Source organism: Notechis scutatus, chromosome 5 (assembly GCF_049901735.1).
Source record: "Notechis scutatus isolate UNSWTSFEM ecotype Mainland chromosome 5, rNotScu1.2, whole genome shotgun sequence".
NCBI classification, from domain to species: Eukaryota; Metazoa; Chordata; class Lepidosauria; order Squamata; family Elapidae; genus Notechis; species Notechis scutatus.
In genome coordinates this window covers 40,416,253-40,432,891 of record NC_142013.1, presented here as the reverse complement: position 1 = coordinate 40,432,891, position 16,639 = coordinate 40,416,253, and the positions used below count along the sequence as shown (strand labels likewise).

Genomic DNA, 16,639 nt, shown 5'->3' with positions numbered 1-16,639 from the left:
TGTCTGAAGACATTTCCATGGTCATATGGCCAGCATGATAATACACTGAGGCATGTGGAATGCTGTTACCTTCCCCCTGAAGTAGTATATTAAAATGAATTATATCAATAAATCAATGTCTGTGAGCAGTAGATAAGTATCATCAAGAGATGTCATATACAAAGAGAGTGAAATTTATCTTGAGCACCGATGGCGGGAGCTGAGTTCCTATGGATAGGTGTCCCAAAGAAAAGGCCGTTTTTGGACATCAATAGAGGGAAACTTAAGTTTAAAGTGGTGTCTCCAGCAGTGGAATTTTGTGGGAGACGCCTGGGAACTATGTTCAGTTCTCACATGCCAAGAATTATTTAGGTCTAAGTATATGGGATTTCATTTGATGGGCAGGCTTGCCTCAGAATCAAAGATAGCCATATAAAAAAATCTGTAATTTGGCAATCATCGTATGCCCCTCCCCAAGAGTGAAAGCTCTTGAGCTTGTAAAGCTTTTCATCAAATGGGAAAGAAACTGCCCCTGTGGTTTGTAGCTTAGATTCAGTTTGGAAGTACAGTTGCTTATTTTGTGGACTGGACATTAATAGGAGTAGATATCCCAATGACTCTAAGTGTGTTCTAAAATGGAAGTCTATCCACTCTTGTAAGCAAAGTCAGTCATTACACATTGTTTCTCAACAATGCAGTCCCAAGGTTTTATTAGTCAAACTCAGAAATTGCAACAAATAAAAGATTAGGTTGCATGCAAAACAGACATTTAAACAAGGGAAAACTAAATGTTTAATCCAAGAAACATTGCTTTGTAACCAGGAAAACAATTTCTGTAAATGTATATACTACTATGGTAATAAATATGCCATGTAGACATGGATTGACACAGCCCATACTTAAGGGCAAGTGACAGAAAATAAATTCTTGTTTTAATAGAAGCAAAATGATCAAGGAGGCTTGGTTTTTAAAATAATATTAGAATGGAAGATGTATTTTTGAAGTGAAGCAAGGAAATTTTTTAAAGTGCTTCTTGGCTCAAAAATTAATATTTGTTTCTTTTTATTGAAAGAGAGCTATTACTCATTATGTTTTGACAAAGATTGAACAGATAATAGAAGCAAGCTTTGTCTTCAATATCTCTATCACATGAGTACTTGATTGTCACTGTTTGATTAAGTTTTTTGAGTAATTGACACTTCTACTCAAGCACTAATGAATAGATTTTTATTTCTTTACAACTGAGCACACTAAGGATAGCCAATCTCAGGGGGGGAAAACTGGAAGTAAAGCTTCTGTGCTTATTCACATCCTGTACAAATGGGAAGAACACCAGTATAGGGATACTGCTAAAACATAAATTCAGCATTGTGTCAATATAGTTCAATCAAATCAAGCATGCAATCTTACAATGTTAACCAACACTAATTACTTATTAGCCAATACTTAAGGAAACTTTTCTCTAGTCTGGCAGCTTTAGTCATGGTAGTCATGAATCCTATTCCAACAGACTTTATCTGGAAACGGTAGTCAGGCAGAGGATAGTTTAGGGAGATCTGCTGTAGGTTGACAGACCCTGCTGATATTGTTCAAAAGTTCAGTCATCAAAAATGTATAGTATTTGCAGGAACTTCCGGTTTGTCGGCCGCGAGTGGCAGGGATTTGCGGCTGCGCGATCCCTCGCCGCGCTAGCCGCTTCTGGGGCTCCGACCCAGACGGGTGCGGAGCTAGGCTGCCCTGCAGGGGCAGCTGAAGGTAGGGGATCCGGAGAAGGGGTTGAGGGTATTGCAGACCCCTCCCGGCCGGTAGAACCCCCTTTTCCCAGGACGGTGCAGCGGCGGTCCGTATGGCCGCCACAAAGAAGCTGGCAGCCGGGTAAGAATGCGCAGGAGGAAGTGGAGAAAGTGCTTGAGAGGAGAAAGTTTTTCTTGGCTCCTAGGACTCTAAGACATATTTAATAAAATTCCTGAAAAGTATGACTTTCTGAATAATACCTGCCAGAAGAGGAAAAAAGCGGCTGTTGGATGGTGCTGAAAGGATAGCTTTCCTCTTTTCCTACGGAATAAATAACTGGATATTAAGAAACCTATTTTTTTAGGTGAAAATTGGTTTTAAGCGATGAGTGGGAAGAGAGAGGATTAAAAGAAAATATTTGTATGCTAAGACTTTGTTGGAGCAGATGCCTTAAGGATTTGAAGACTAGAAGATATTGCAATAAGATTTTAAACAGATTTGGACTTTCTTTCTCTTTGATTGATATTACCCCAGAAGGAGAAAGTGAGAACTCTGCCTTGGTTTGGACTGACTGATAACTTTGGGACTGTTTTTTTTTTTATTTTCTTTTGAATATTCTGGTTGTTGTAAGAAGAAAGAAAGGGAAAAGAAAAGAAAAGATTTATAATGGCTCTTTCTGTTGAGGAACTAAGAAAAGAATATGAACAAGCAAAAAAAATGGTAAAGATGGTGTGGAAGAAGCTTTCCTTTTTTTAGAAATGGCGCTATTAACTATCAACAAACATTACAGCAGATGAAGACAGCAGAGGAACAAGAAAGAAAGGAAGGAGCCATCTTTAATGAATCTCAGAATTTGATCAAGAAAGAAGGAAGAGAGAAAGAGAAGAAAACTAAAGGACTTAAGATTTAAAAAACATTTAAGAAAGGGAAAAATAAGGTGCAAAACCAATATGATGATAGTAAACAAAGGGAAAAGGAATCGACAGAGAAGGGAAGCCGGTAAGGCAGAGGTTAGAAGAAGGGGGGTAGAAAGGTTTGTTGGGAGAAGAAAGAAAGGAAAAGGTGGAGAAAAGCTACAATGTTTTGAAATTAAATGGAAAAAGAAATTTTTATGGATAATGGATAAAGTATAATTTAAAAAAAAAAAAGATTTTGCAAGGTACATAAGATGAGATGGTAGTATTGTAATGGTTTAAGAGTTGATAAGAGATTAAAATGTTAAAATGTTTAAAAATGATTGGCTTTAAAATTTAATAATAGGGGGGTTTAGAATACTGTTTTAATTAAAGAGTTTAATAAGATTATGGTATTGATGTTATTATAAAATTTTTATTATAGTATCTTTTTAATATTTGGATTTATTGTCTAATTATGTACTTAATTATTTTGGATGTATTAGTTAGATAGAATGTACCAAGCAAAATCGGATTGGGTATTGGATATTATTTTAAAGATTAATTTGACTAACTTAGGGGGGATAGAAAGGCATCATACTCTGATTAATGATTTCAGGAGAAACTTATTTTCTTCCTTTTTATAAGGAATGAGATAAAGGGATGATAAAAAATGGACAAAAGATACAAATATAATGATTCAAACTAAGATGATTAATTAAGATAGAATTAAGAAGGGTGAAATATGTGGAGAAGTTAATATAGAAGATTTAGAATGGTAAATAAAATAAGTAATGATATGTAAGATGAGCATGAATATAATTGAAGTCCATGAAGAGAGAGACACCTGGGTCCAAGTTACTTTCCAAAAAGATTTTTTTATGTTTTGTGTGTTGTGTGTATATGTTTTTTTGGGGGAGAATTAGTAAAAACTTATAGAAATATAGAATGAGAATAATGGTAACTAAGTCAGAAAGAAATAGATGAAATAATAATAATGATATTGAATAAGAGTAAAGAGAAGTAAAGAGAAATTGAATAAGAGGTTTTGGTATGTTATATGGAAATGGTTTAAAACAGAATCATAATTTATCTGACTTGTTAAATTTACAATGAAAAAGGTTTAAACATGTAATAAATAATGATAATTTGTGTGTTTTAAAAATTAATAAAACTTGTTTAAAAAAAAATGTATAGTATTTGCCAATATTCTACAGGTTTATTTTTCCTAACTTTGACACATGTTTATGAGCACGTGGAGAAGGAGAGAGGTCTCCTATTAAAAAAATATTTGGGACCTTAGAAATATTGTATTTACTATAGGCTGCAGGTCCAAGGATTTTTTTTAAGGAAGGAAGCTTACTTTAAGAATACTACTTTACGTATTGGTAAACATTTACATTAGAAAACATTCTTTTTCATAAAAATAATCACATCAACTAGTGGTTAAGGCACCAGGTTAGAAATCAGAAGATGATGAGCTCCAGGCCTGCCTTAGTCATGAAAACTGGATGGCTGATTTTAGGCCAATCACTTTCTCTCAGCCCAATTCACTTAAAAGGGTTTTCATTATGGGAAAAATAGGAAGAGGCAGGAAAATTAGATATGTTTACCACCTTTACTTATTTATATAAATAAATAAGACAGGTTAAAAACTCAAATAAAATAAATAAGTAATAAATCCTAAGGAAAAAATGCCATTCATTTTATCTTCATTGCTGGCTTTTTCATCAGAATGCTGCTAATCATTGTATATTCAGATATCCATATAATGGTTACCTCCTTTTCTGGAAGTTTTTCTTTTAGCAATTTCTCTGGGAAAGGCGGGTGCCTGGAAACAATCTAATTGTTGTTATCACAACAGAAGATAAAGAATTAGCAAAGAGATGAGTTAGAAGTAAGGTAACAAGTCACTGCATCTTCAGTTTGTAGTTGTCCTAATGGACAACAATGGACAATTCATTACTGCAACTATAATATCTCTTTTTCAAAACCCTAAAAGCTAAATGTATTACTAATTGAAGCATTTGTGTAAATCTTTGAATATTTGAAGGAATTTGTGTAAGGTTGGCTGAACTCTTTTTATAAATGCTTGCCTCAGCAGTTTTTGGTGCTATGAAAGGCATAAAAATATTGTGTTTGTTTAATTGCCAGGATTGATGGAAGCATTTATGGAATTTTCTGCCACAGAGACCAAAATGATTTCGATGAACCTCTACCATGATTCTGGAGAGTAGTTAATATGCTACTTTTCTTCATGAGCAAAATGTCCTAGGCCATCCTTGCTAGCACAAATTCACGATTTCTGTCCATTTTTACAATATTGTTTTGTTATTTACAATAGTTTATTTTAAGGTACACATATAAAACAAACACAGAAATTAAATAGATATGCATATCATAATGTTTATTCCTGTTTATCATAACATTGAATTATACTGAGAAGATTTTACTTTCTAAACAGAAGGATAAAACACTTGATTATTTATCCTTTAAAATCTAGTGGAGGAATGTCAAACTCGATTTCGTTGAAGGCCACATCAGGGTTGTGTTTAACCTTGGGGGGCTGGGATGGGTGTGGCCAGGGTGGGCATGGCCAGCTCAGCATCACTCATGTTGGGTGCATATGTGGTGGCCCAAGCGTTCTGACAGAAAAAAATGGGCTCCCAAGCTCATTTTTTAGCTGCAATGGCCTCCTGCAATCCTCTGCCAGCAAAAATGCAGCTTAGGGGGCCACACGCAGCCCTCCCAAACTCCATTTATTCTGGCAGAGGCACTGCAGGTTTGTCCTTCACTGTTTTCAGGATGTGTGTACCAGATCTAATCATCCCACAGTCTGGATCCAGCCCTCGGCCCTTGAGTTTGACTTCCCTGGTCTAGTGTTTTCCCTTTTAAACTATAAAATGCCTTTCTGAGAAAAAAATTAATGCGCAATTTAAAACATAAAACTAAAAATACAACAGCCAGCAGCAACAAAAAAGCAAAAATTCCAAGGTACATTATTTTTTTAAATCCTATATTTGAATAAAGATGAACTAATATTCTTAAAATCCAAAAAGTGTGGGTAAAAGAATTTGCTATCCTGATTGAGCGTCGAATATTAGAGAAACTTAGTTGGAGCAGATACGAGTGGCAGTGAAAGTGAAAGAGCTCGTGAGATGAAAGAGAGTAAGGATGCGAGCGGTCGGATAGAGAAGATAAGAGAGTCGGAGAGATCTGAGTGACTGAACACTTTTTGGATTATTGGACTGGAGCTGTAATAAGTGGAGGAGATTTATTAAAGGAAGAGACTATATGAAATTTAAAGATTGACTTACAAGACTTTTAAATGAAAGGTGGAACGGCTATAGTGGAGAGAGCGGTAAGACGGTGAAACCAGAGTCATTACTCAGCAAGACTGCTTCCGGTCCATTCGGTGAAGGAACTTTGATTTAGAGACGAAGAACTGAACAACTACATTAAGACACTTTATGCCTTTAAATTCTGCTGAGTGTAATAATCATTTCTTGACATCAACTCAACTAATTTTCGAATGTGGTAAACGTAATTTATATATCATTTAATTGATACATTAGTAAATGTTGAAGTTTATATCTGGTTATAGCACATAGAAAAAAATAGGAGGTGGTAATTAATTAATTATTTAGGTGTTGATATTTGATTAAAGGCTCTGATTATATTGAATTAAATAATTAATTGTGACTAATTGTGATTACTATAGATTAACTAATTAACTATTGAATAGCAAGGTTAATATATTTTCATTTAGATTTGTAAGCATTTGAAATATTATTTTATAACACTATTATTGAGATTAGGAATTTCATAGCATTTATAGATGTACAGATTAATAGTACTTAAATTTAAATAGAGGAATTTGATATATTATATAAGATCTACAAATCCAGGTATTTGATTTAGAAAATAGCTTTAAAATTGTTCTGGAGAATATATATATTGACAAGAGAGGTTAACCCTGTAACATATTATATTAATTAGAGTAGTGGCCATACATAGCTGATACTTTTCAATAGCGAATGCTAATTTGGGATAATGTATTTAGTATAATACAAAAACAAATTTTACAAGAAATGACCTCGATGACCAACACAACGCCTAAAACTGGGAAGAAGACTACTTCAATACAAACAACTGCGACGCCATCGCCTTCAGTGATGGCACAAAAGACAATTGAAGAAACTCTACCTGGAGAAAAACAACCTGTCATCACGAATGCTAATATCCAATCGACCCTTCTTACTTTACAAGAATCCATGCTGAAAATTCAGGAAATAATGACGAAAAATCATACTGAAGCAAGAGCTGACACAAATGAATTAAAAGAAGAGATGGGGAACTTAAAGGCAGAAATGAAATTAGACATCTAAAAGCTGGATCAAAAAATTGAAACAATACAGCAAGCACTAGAAAGGAATGAATCAACAATAAAGGAGGTTGAGAAAAGGATGGAACAAATGGAAAAGAAGCTGGAAATGGTTGGTGAGCAATCAAGAAACGTGAGCAAAGAAATGGATGATTCCATGGTATATCTGGAAATGGACAAGGCCACAGCATATTTGAGATTCCAGAACATAATGGAGTCTAAGGAAGAGGATTTGGAACAAGTAATGGCAGGAATATTAGCAGAATTGTTGGGGAAAGATAAGGACGATATCCTGAAAGAGCTAGATGAAGTCTACAGAGTGAGCACAACTTATGCAAGATGACATAAATATCCAAAAGAGGTCCATGTAAGATTTGCCAGAAGAAAGGTTCGGGATGTTATATATAAAGTTTCTAGAGAAGAAACAATTACATATAAAGGAAAAGAAATCGTGGTGCTTAAACAAATCCCAAGAAGAGTAAGAGAGCAGAGGTGAGACTATAAATTCTTGGCAAACCAATTAAACCAAAAAGGCATATTCAGATGGCTAATTCCAGAGGGGATGCTAATCACATGAGAAGAAAGAAAATTAAAATAGTTTCCATGGAAAAAGCCCAAGAATTCTATGAACGATTGGTAGGCCCTGAAGAATCAAGTAGTAGAGATGAACTAGAAATAAATTCACAAGATGACCAAGACTATAAAAAAAATAGAGATGGAAATTATAGGAACTCGAAAAATATACAATATCAAGAGTGAGAAGAACCGAAGACACACAATCAGGTACAAAGAGAGACAGGAGTAACTACAAGACAAAGAGCAAGAATCAATTAGGTGATGGACGAAGAAAAGAAAATATTATCAATTAACATAAATGGCCTAAACTCTAGGATAAAAAGGAGAAGAATATTAACCAAACTAATTAAACAAAATGCAGATATAATATGTTTACAGGAAACTCATACAAGGAAGGAAGAAGAAAAATATCTAGAATGCCCTAAGCTAGGGTATACGTCGCCAGCAGATTTCAGGAAAAAGAAAGGGATAGCAATATATGTGAAAGAGGACATGAAAGCAAAGCTAATTTGGACAGACCCCAATAGAAGAATTTTGTTGTTACAAATTTGGATTAAACCAACTCCAATTCTATTAGTAGTAATTTATGTTCCTAATGATAACCAAAAGGAATTTTTTAAACAACTACATGGGAAAATAGTGGAATTGGAGAAAAGGAATATTTGTATCTTGGGGGACTTCAATGCCATTGTGGACCATCAGAAAAATCACAGTAGTGGGGGGGGGGGAGAGAAAAAAAAGAGAACTACAGAAAACATGTGAGGAAATGATGATTGAACTAAATTTGATAGACATGTGGAGGAAATTAAACCCTGAGAAAAATCAATTTACATTTTATTCCAATCTTCATCAGTCATGGACACAAATTGATATGGTGTGGATGAATGGTGAGTTAGTAAATGAATTAAAAGAGATTGAAATTTTACCAAATGAATGGGCAGATCACAGTCCGATTCAGATAGTGTGGAAAGGTAGGAAGAAACCAAGGAAAAGGTGGACTTTAAATATACAGCTAATTAAAGAGAAAGAATTTATGAATAGACTTAAGGAGGAATTAGACTATTTCTTAAAAGAAAATAATAACGAGGCAACTATGAAACAGAATATTTGGGACACAATGAAGGCAATAATAAGAGGCACAACAATATCATACACTGCTAATAAAAATAAAGAAAAAATATGCCCAACAAAATAAATTAGAACAAAGAATTAAGGAATTAGAAATTCAACTACAAAACACCCCAAAAGATTGTAAATTGAAAAATCAGATGATAATAACTAAACATAAATTAAATTTAATCGAACAGGAAGGAATGGTTTCAAAGTTGAATACAGCTAGACAGATATTCTTTGAACAGGCCAATAAACCAGGAAGGTGGTTGGCCTATAAACTTAAAAAAGAAAAACAAAAAGATTGATCTACCAACTAATAGATGAAAATGGGGATGCCCAACAGGGAATAGAACAGAAAAAAGAAATTGCATGTACATTTTTCGAAGATCTTTATAAAAAGAAGGAGGTAAATGAAGACATGATAAGAAACTATTTGGGTACAACAAAAGATAAAATAATCAGGGAGGAGATGAAGGAAATGTTAACTAGAGACATTACGTGGCTCGAGTTAAAAACAGCAATAGAAAATCAAAAGAACAATAAAACCCCAGGACCTAATGGGATACCATGGGAACTTTATAAGAAAATAGGAGAACAAATAGGACCTTTCATGGTGGAAGTATATAATGAGGTCCTACTTGCAGCAAGAATGCCGGATTCATGGAAGGAGACACTGATATCATTGATTCCGAAAGAAGACTCAGATTAACAACTTATACAAAATTATAGACCAATTTCCCTGTTAAATACTGATTATAAAATATATACCACAATTATAGCAAATAGACTAAAAAAATACTGAATGAATATATACATAAAGATCAAAATGGACTCCTTCCCAATAGACAAATTAGGAATAATTTAAGAATAGTGCAAAATGTTTTGGAATACTACGAAGCCCATCCAGAAAAACAAATAGCCCTTATATTCTTGGATGCACAGAAGGCCTTTGACAACCTAAATTGGCAATTCCTAATTCAACAAATTTACAATATGAACTTAGGCACTAAATTTGAAAACATTGTGACTACAATTTACAACTCACAAAAGGTGAATATTATAATTAATGGAGAGTATACACGTTCAATAAAAATAGAGAAAGGAGTCAGGCAGGGATGTCCACTATCTCCCCTGCTCTTCATATTATCTTTGGAAACATTGCTTACACGAATTAGACAGAACCCAGGAATAAAAGGACTAAAAATTAAGAAAGAAGAATACAAACTCCAGTCATTTGCAGATGATACGTTTTTTTTCATAGAGGAACTAATTGAAACAGGTCAAGAACTACTGAAAGAGTTAGATCAATTTGGGAAAGTAGCAGGACTTAAAATTAATAGGGAAAAAATGAAATTAATAACTAAAAATCTAACAGAAAAACAGAAATTAAAACTGGAAAGGATAATGGGATTACAAATAGTAAAAAAGTTAAATACTTAGGAATTTGGCTGATGGCTCAATGCAAAACTCTAATGGAAAATAATTATAATAAATTATTACAACAAGTCAAAAAAGATTTAGAGATATGGGTCAAATTGCAAATCTCCTTTACTAGGGAGGATTGCCACTATTAAAATGAACATTCTGCCCAAATTTATTTACCTATTCCAAACAATACCAATAAAAATACATAAAAATTACTTTGTGGAACTTAACAAGATAACCACCAGATTTATTTGGCAAGGGAAACCGAGGATAAACCTAAAGGCAATGCAAGATATGAAGAGCAGGGGAGGTATGGTACTCCCAAATTGGGAAATATACTATAGTGCAGCCTCCTTACTTTGGCTGAAAGAGTGGGTAAACCTGTCAAATAAAAGAATCTTATTTCTAGAAGGCCACGACTTACAGAGGGAGTGGCATGCATTTTTATGGGACACTGGAAAAATCAAACAGAATTATTTCCACAGACATATAATTAGAGACTCCTTATTGGCTAATTGGAATAAAATAAAATAAAAATATCTAAAAATCCCAATCTGGATCTCAAAGATGGAAGCGATGATACATCCAAATAATTTAGATCTTAACAAAATGATAAAATACAAAGACCTTCTTGATGAGCAAGGAACTTTAAAATCATGGCAAGATCTCCAAGAACAAGGTCTACAAGTAGACCGGTGAGCTTACTTGCAAATTCAAAGTAGATACAGTCAGGATAAGAAAATTTTTGGAATTTATGCTAAGCCACAACAATTAGACAAAATCCTATTAGGTCCAGATAAAAAAAATATAACTAAATTTTATAATTATTTATTAGAGATAGAATTAGAAGAGGAAGTAGTCAAAGGCAACATGATAGCTTGGAGTAGAAACATAGGACGTAGCATTACATTATTAGAATGGGAAAAGGTCTGGACCAGGAATAATAAAATTACAAAATCAGCAACATATAAAGAAAATTCCTATAAAATGTTTTATAGATGACACCTCTCGCCCTTGAGAATAGCGAAAATGTCTCCTAACATGAATCCGAATTGCTGGAAATGTAAAAAGAAACACAGAACATTCTTTCACATTTGGTGATCCTGCCCAAAGATACTGGCATAGAATAAAAAAATGGTTAGATGAAATAATGGCGGAGCAAATTGAATTAAAACCAGAATTCTTCTTATTGGGGATTTAATAGACAATTTTCTAAAAAAGCCAAATATATAATACTGCACATTCTTACTGCAGCCAGAATAACCTTTGCACAGTGTTGGAAACAAGCTAACATTCCAACAAAAGAAATTGTTATTCAGAAAATAACAGCCTGTGCAGAGATGGATAAATTAACCTTAGCACTTAAGGAAAAAGAAGCATCAGAATATTATAGAAGCTGGGAATGCTAGTATGTCTGTATAGAACAAAAATAGAAAATATATTAGTAAATACTGTAAAATGTAAAAGAGGTAGTAATTATATATTCGCAATAAGATGTATTTGTAAATATGTCACCAATATTGATAACAAATAAGGAACCATAGTCTGTCGATAATAGAATTGCTAATTTTTAATTGTTTTCTTTTTCTTTTTCTTTTTTTTCTGTGTGTTGTGTATGTGTTTGTTTGACATTTTAGTTGTATAATTAATAAAGTTTGTTTAAAAAAAAAGAAAGTTCCTTATTTTGAAGCAAATGTAATATGCTTCAAAATCAAATAAATAAATAAATAAATAAATGATTAATCATGACCAACAATCCAATGATTATAAATAGTATGATAGCATCATCACCTGCCTTCAGCATTGTATTAAATATCAATATGTGTCTAAACCATCAGTTATTACTTAGAGAAGTAGTAGCACACTCACCAAAACAATAGGATTTTTATTCATCTTGATTATAGAAGTAAGTATCTTTCATCTGTTGTTATTTGTCTTTGTCCTTTTCTTCTGCTCTCAAATTTGGCATAGCCAAAAGTGTTAAACAGAAAGCAATATTGTTTTAAATAAATGTACATAGGATTGTTCAGTAAATTTCACAGGCCAAATAGTGTTGGATGCTAAATATGTTGTGCATAATACATTTATCTGTTGATAAAAAATAAATGCAGAACATATTTATTTTTTGCTCCAAATTTATGTTGTTGCCACTCCTCTTTCTCCTGTGAATAAAAATCTGGTTACTGTACATTACTAACAACAATTTTAATGTGGTTAACAATAGAGGTTCTAGTGCAGTCAAAGAACTTAGATATTCATGAATCTTGAATAAGAAGACCAATATTTTTTTAGGCTGCATCTTGCACAGGTTGATAATCCTGACATTTTTGAACAGTGTCCCCCCACCATGCAGGTGTTGCTTTTTACAAATGTTATGCTTCTGAGTCATTTTCATTGATTCTGTATCTTCATTACATACTTCATTAGTTACATTAGTTCATGACCTTTTTCAGTCACAGTAGGATTCAAATCATATCTTATTAAACAAAAAGAATTTTTTTCTATTGAAAAAAGTTGTGCATACAATATTTAAAGTTGATGTGCACAATAATTATTCAATATATTAATGACAATTAATTACAAACTGTATTAGTATGGTTACCAATATTCAAACAGGGAGATATTCAAACATTGTATATTACTGACAGAAATTTCTTCCTATAAAAATACTGTACATTATTCATTATTCGTCATACAAATGTTCATATTTAAAAAAGCCACAAAAATAATACAGAAACTGAATAAATAAATATAAAATGCAATACATTTTACCTTTTCTGTGAAGGAGAACATCTGGTTTCTATTTCTTCTTTGCTGATATGGTCAGTGATACATGTCTACAATGAATATAATATCTCTAGGTATCTAGGCATTAAATTATTCAATTCATTCTTTCTCAGGACCTAGTTTTCTAATCTACTGCTTATACTTGTAACATTTAGCATTTTGTTTTATTTTCTATCTTCTTGTAGGCTGTCAGCCAAGCATTTTACTTTTAGTGCTGTATTCCTCATTTTATTCAAAGCATTACAACAGCATAATAGTCAATGATTATTTGACTTTATAACAAACTCATTAAGTCTTATATTTTATAGATATTTTATAGCTGAATTGTAACAGAATAGGTCTCTATCACACATTTGTGAACAATAATACCCAAATATAATTGGTCTGGCATAACTGACAGACCTTGTTCTCTAGCTGGTGATAGAAATATCACTGAGCTCTAAAGCCTTTCTCTTTATATATTGTTTGCTGGTTACTGAGTTTCCAAGAAGTAGAGATTTTTGGAGCTGATGATAGAATGTATAATTATTGCTCAAACATTGTGAGGAACCCATAGTTTCCTATTTGACTTAGATTTTAAAAACATAGCTAGTCAAAATCTGCATTGAGAATATGACGGTATAAATATTTGTAACAGAAGGTAATTGTAATGAATTTAATTAATATGAATTAATATGAAACATTTTCGGTACCAAATGATAGAAACAGAATGGGGAATATATACTTCTTTGCTTTACAAATCAGTTTAATTTTGTTCAGCCATTCAATCTTTTCCAGGATGTAAAAACTTCATTTTGCCAATATTGTCTGTCAATTGCTTGAGTGTATGTATTATCTTATATAGTATTTAGATAACTTGGTTTCCCTTTTTGATTACTTTATTTTTTTCCAAACATCAGGGTTTTCTTATGTTTATTATGATTGGTCATACAATGAACCAGATGCTTAGACTTGATTTTGCATTTTTATTGACTTATCATTTTTTTCTCAAGGATCTGGGATAAGTAGATTTTGTTGTTTGATTGTGTTAAAGGTATCATCACAGAATGTAAGCTGTTTATTTTCTTAAAACATTATATAGTCATACATCTTTCATCTGGATTAAAAGACATATAAAATCATATTAAAGCTTTAAATCTCAACTGAATTAAAAAAAAATCCCTGGTGCCAAATCAACCTTGTAAGTGCAAATATCTAATCTTCTCTCAATGCCTGTTGAAAAGCCAAATCTTCAAAGTCTTATAGAATTCTAAAAAGCTAAAGGCCTGCCAAACATCAGGTGCCAGCGTGCTCCATAGGGCAGAGGTGGCCATAGAGAATGCTTCTAACTCCCATCAGATGGCAATATTTGTGAGAAGGGACTAGGAATGTACCTACTCTATTTGGCCTGGTAGGATGGGTAAATGCCCTTAGAGAAAGGCAGTGTCACAGAAGGCTTTAAAGGTGATGACCAGCACCTTCAATTGTATTTAGAAGAAAACTGGAAGTCATTGCACCTTGTACAACAGAAATGTTAAATGGGGAAACTTCGAAGCTGTTCCAAATAAAGATCCCTCTCTCATTCTTAACATCTGATTTTATTCTTCCAGCAATTGGTAAATACATCATGGTAAATATATTCCACCTTATACTTTATAATTCTTGCTGTTTCTTTAATCTAGTCATTGAGTCTGAATCAACCACATCTACATATGTGATTATATTTTTCTTATTGTAATTGTCTCCAACATGGAAGGAATTTGAAGGACAGGCTGATGATAAAATTGTTGGGCCACTGTTTTTGTCTTAATAAACTTCCAATCCTGAAAATTTTGGGAATTTCTAACATAGCTAAACTGCCTATATAATATTGGAGCCTGAGTATGAAGGTGTGAATTTTTTGGCTGAGTTTTGATGCAAAATATTCTGTAAAATATAGGAACATGTATTTTGAATCCAAGGCTACAATGCTAGTTCTGGTGATTGAAGCGCCTCTTAAGCAGGTAGAATTAAGTTGCATGGTAACCAGGTCTTTGAATTACTAAATATTTATTTTTAAAGGTGTGCTTTACATGTTTACAGTTTTGACAACAGACAAAAATGTATATTTGTGAGATAAAGATTATGAAGAATGAAGTCCTCGGTCCAAAAATTGCACAAAAAAACATTTATGTTTGTTTGGGAAAAAGTACATAACAAGATTTGATGCAGGTGTATTTAAATTTCAATTTTAATTTAAACATCCTTTTCTGAACTTATACAGAAAAAAGCCATTGTGGAATGTAAAGAAAAGAATAATGCTAGGAAATTGGACAAAACATAAATCCATGTTTAAATGTCAGGAAAACATTAAGTGTAATAACTTAATTCTAAAGTGTCTTGCTCTGAATGTATAGCTTCATCTAAGTTTACTTTAGACTTTTTACATTCAATTGGCACAAGAGAAGATTCTCACCTAAAATCAATCACTTTTTCAGTCTTCTGGCTTGGAGAAATTGAGTGCACATCAAGGCAAACTATAAAAAATGGAAACATAACATGACTACATTAACATGGAAATGTTTAAATGGAAACATTTAAATGGAAACATAACATGACTACTACAAAATACACTATCCTGTTTTTGCATGCAACTCCACTTGTTTCAATTTTTTGAAGCAATAATATCCAGAACAGCTAATTAGCTATGCCCTGATTGATTTTAAAAACCATAATCTTAGTTCCTTTATTTTTTCTTACTTTTCTTCCATGGTTATTGTGTACAGTGTTTGTAGTATTTATATAGATGTTTTGAATATTCAAAGCGCTTGACATGCATTCATGAAAACACCTTTACAGTTATTTTGTAAAGATAATCCTTCAAAAGAATGTCTAAAACAAATTGTTTTAAAGCAGGGCTGTCAAACTCCTGGCCTGCAGGCCAGATGTGTCACGTACTGGCCATGGCCACGCCTGGTTTAGTGAAAGGGGGGGAAGTACTGATATGTCACGTGACACCACCGTGATGATGTGAGTTTGACACCCCTGTTTTAAAGCACATTGAGTGAGAAGTGGTATAAAAATACAGTGTAATCTTTGTCTTAGATGAACAAGATAAAGTGGAAAGTAAATTCCATTTGAAGGAATTCAGGGCAATTAATGCACTTTTGGTTTGATCAATTCTATAGCTGCCCTATTCAGCATACAACATGAGTAGTGTGACTTACCAAAATAAGCTGCAGACAGAACTAAGTGGCTCATGCACATCCACAGTTCTCTTTCTTTTCCAAATATTTGCCCATCTCACACTGAACCCATTTTAAATCAGGCTGCAATAAAAGAAAGTTTATTCATGACTTCAGATTAAACATTGCTTCTTTCAGAGCCACTATAGCTGCTACATTCTACTTTCCCCCCAAAAAAAGTTCTTTTTTCTTTTCCCCTCATAACTGAGCCTTTTGCATCTCCCAGAAAGTTAAGACCTGTTCCATTTCCTTTGTACATTTTTAACTTTAAAAATGAATTGCTTAGTTCTGCCTAGGGGGAAAAAACTGCAAAAAAAAGAAAAGGTAGCAAATATTCCCAGCAGGAGGATGAAAGTCTACTGCTCTAAAAAATGGAATCTAATTCTGATTTGTTAATTTGCTTTGATAGCAATGAACAAAGTACTTCATGTTATGTGAAAAAGTAACTTTTAATCATTTCTTTAAAAAGAAAAGAATAAATGGATCATAATTTACAAGCTATACATATTTTTATCAATTGAATGTATGAAATAGCTTTTAGGATT

General features: G+C 33.0%; 1 protein-coding gene and 1 long non-coding RNA gene across 2 annotated transcripts in view; both read left to right on the top strand.

Moving 5' to 3' along the window:
* LOC148130449 (uncharacterized) overlaps positions 1–16,639 on the top strand; it is a 484,585-nt gene that overhangs the window by 18,564 nt on the left and 449,382 nt on the right. The window lies entirely within an intron of this gene.
* Positions 1–16,639, top strand: part of HTR1F (5-hydroxytryptamine receptor 1F) — a 102,759-nt gene that overhangs the window by 12,602 nt on the left and 73,518 nt on the right. The window lies entirely within an intron of this gene.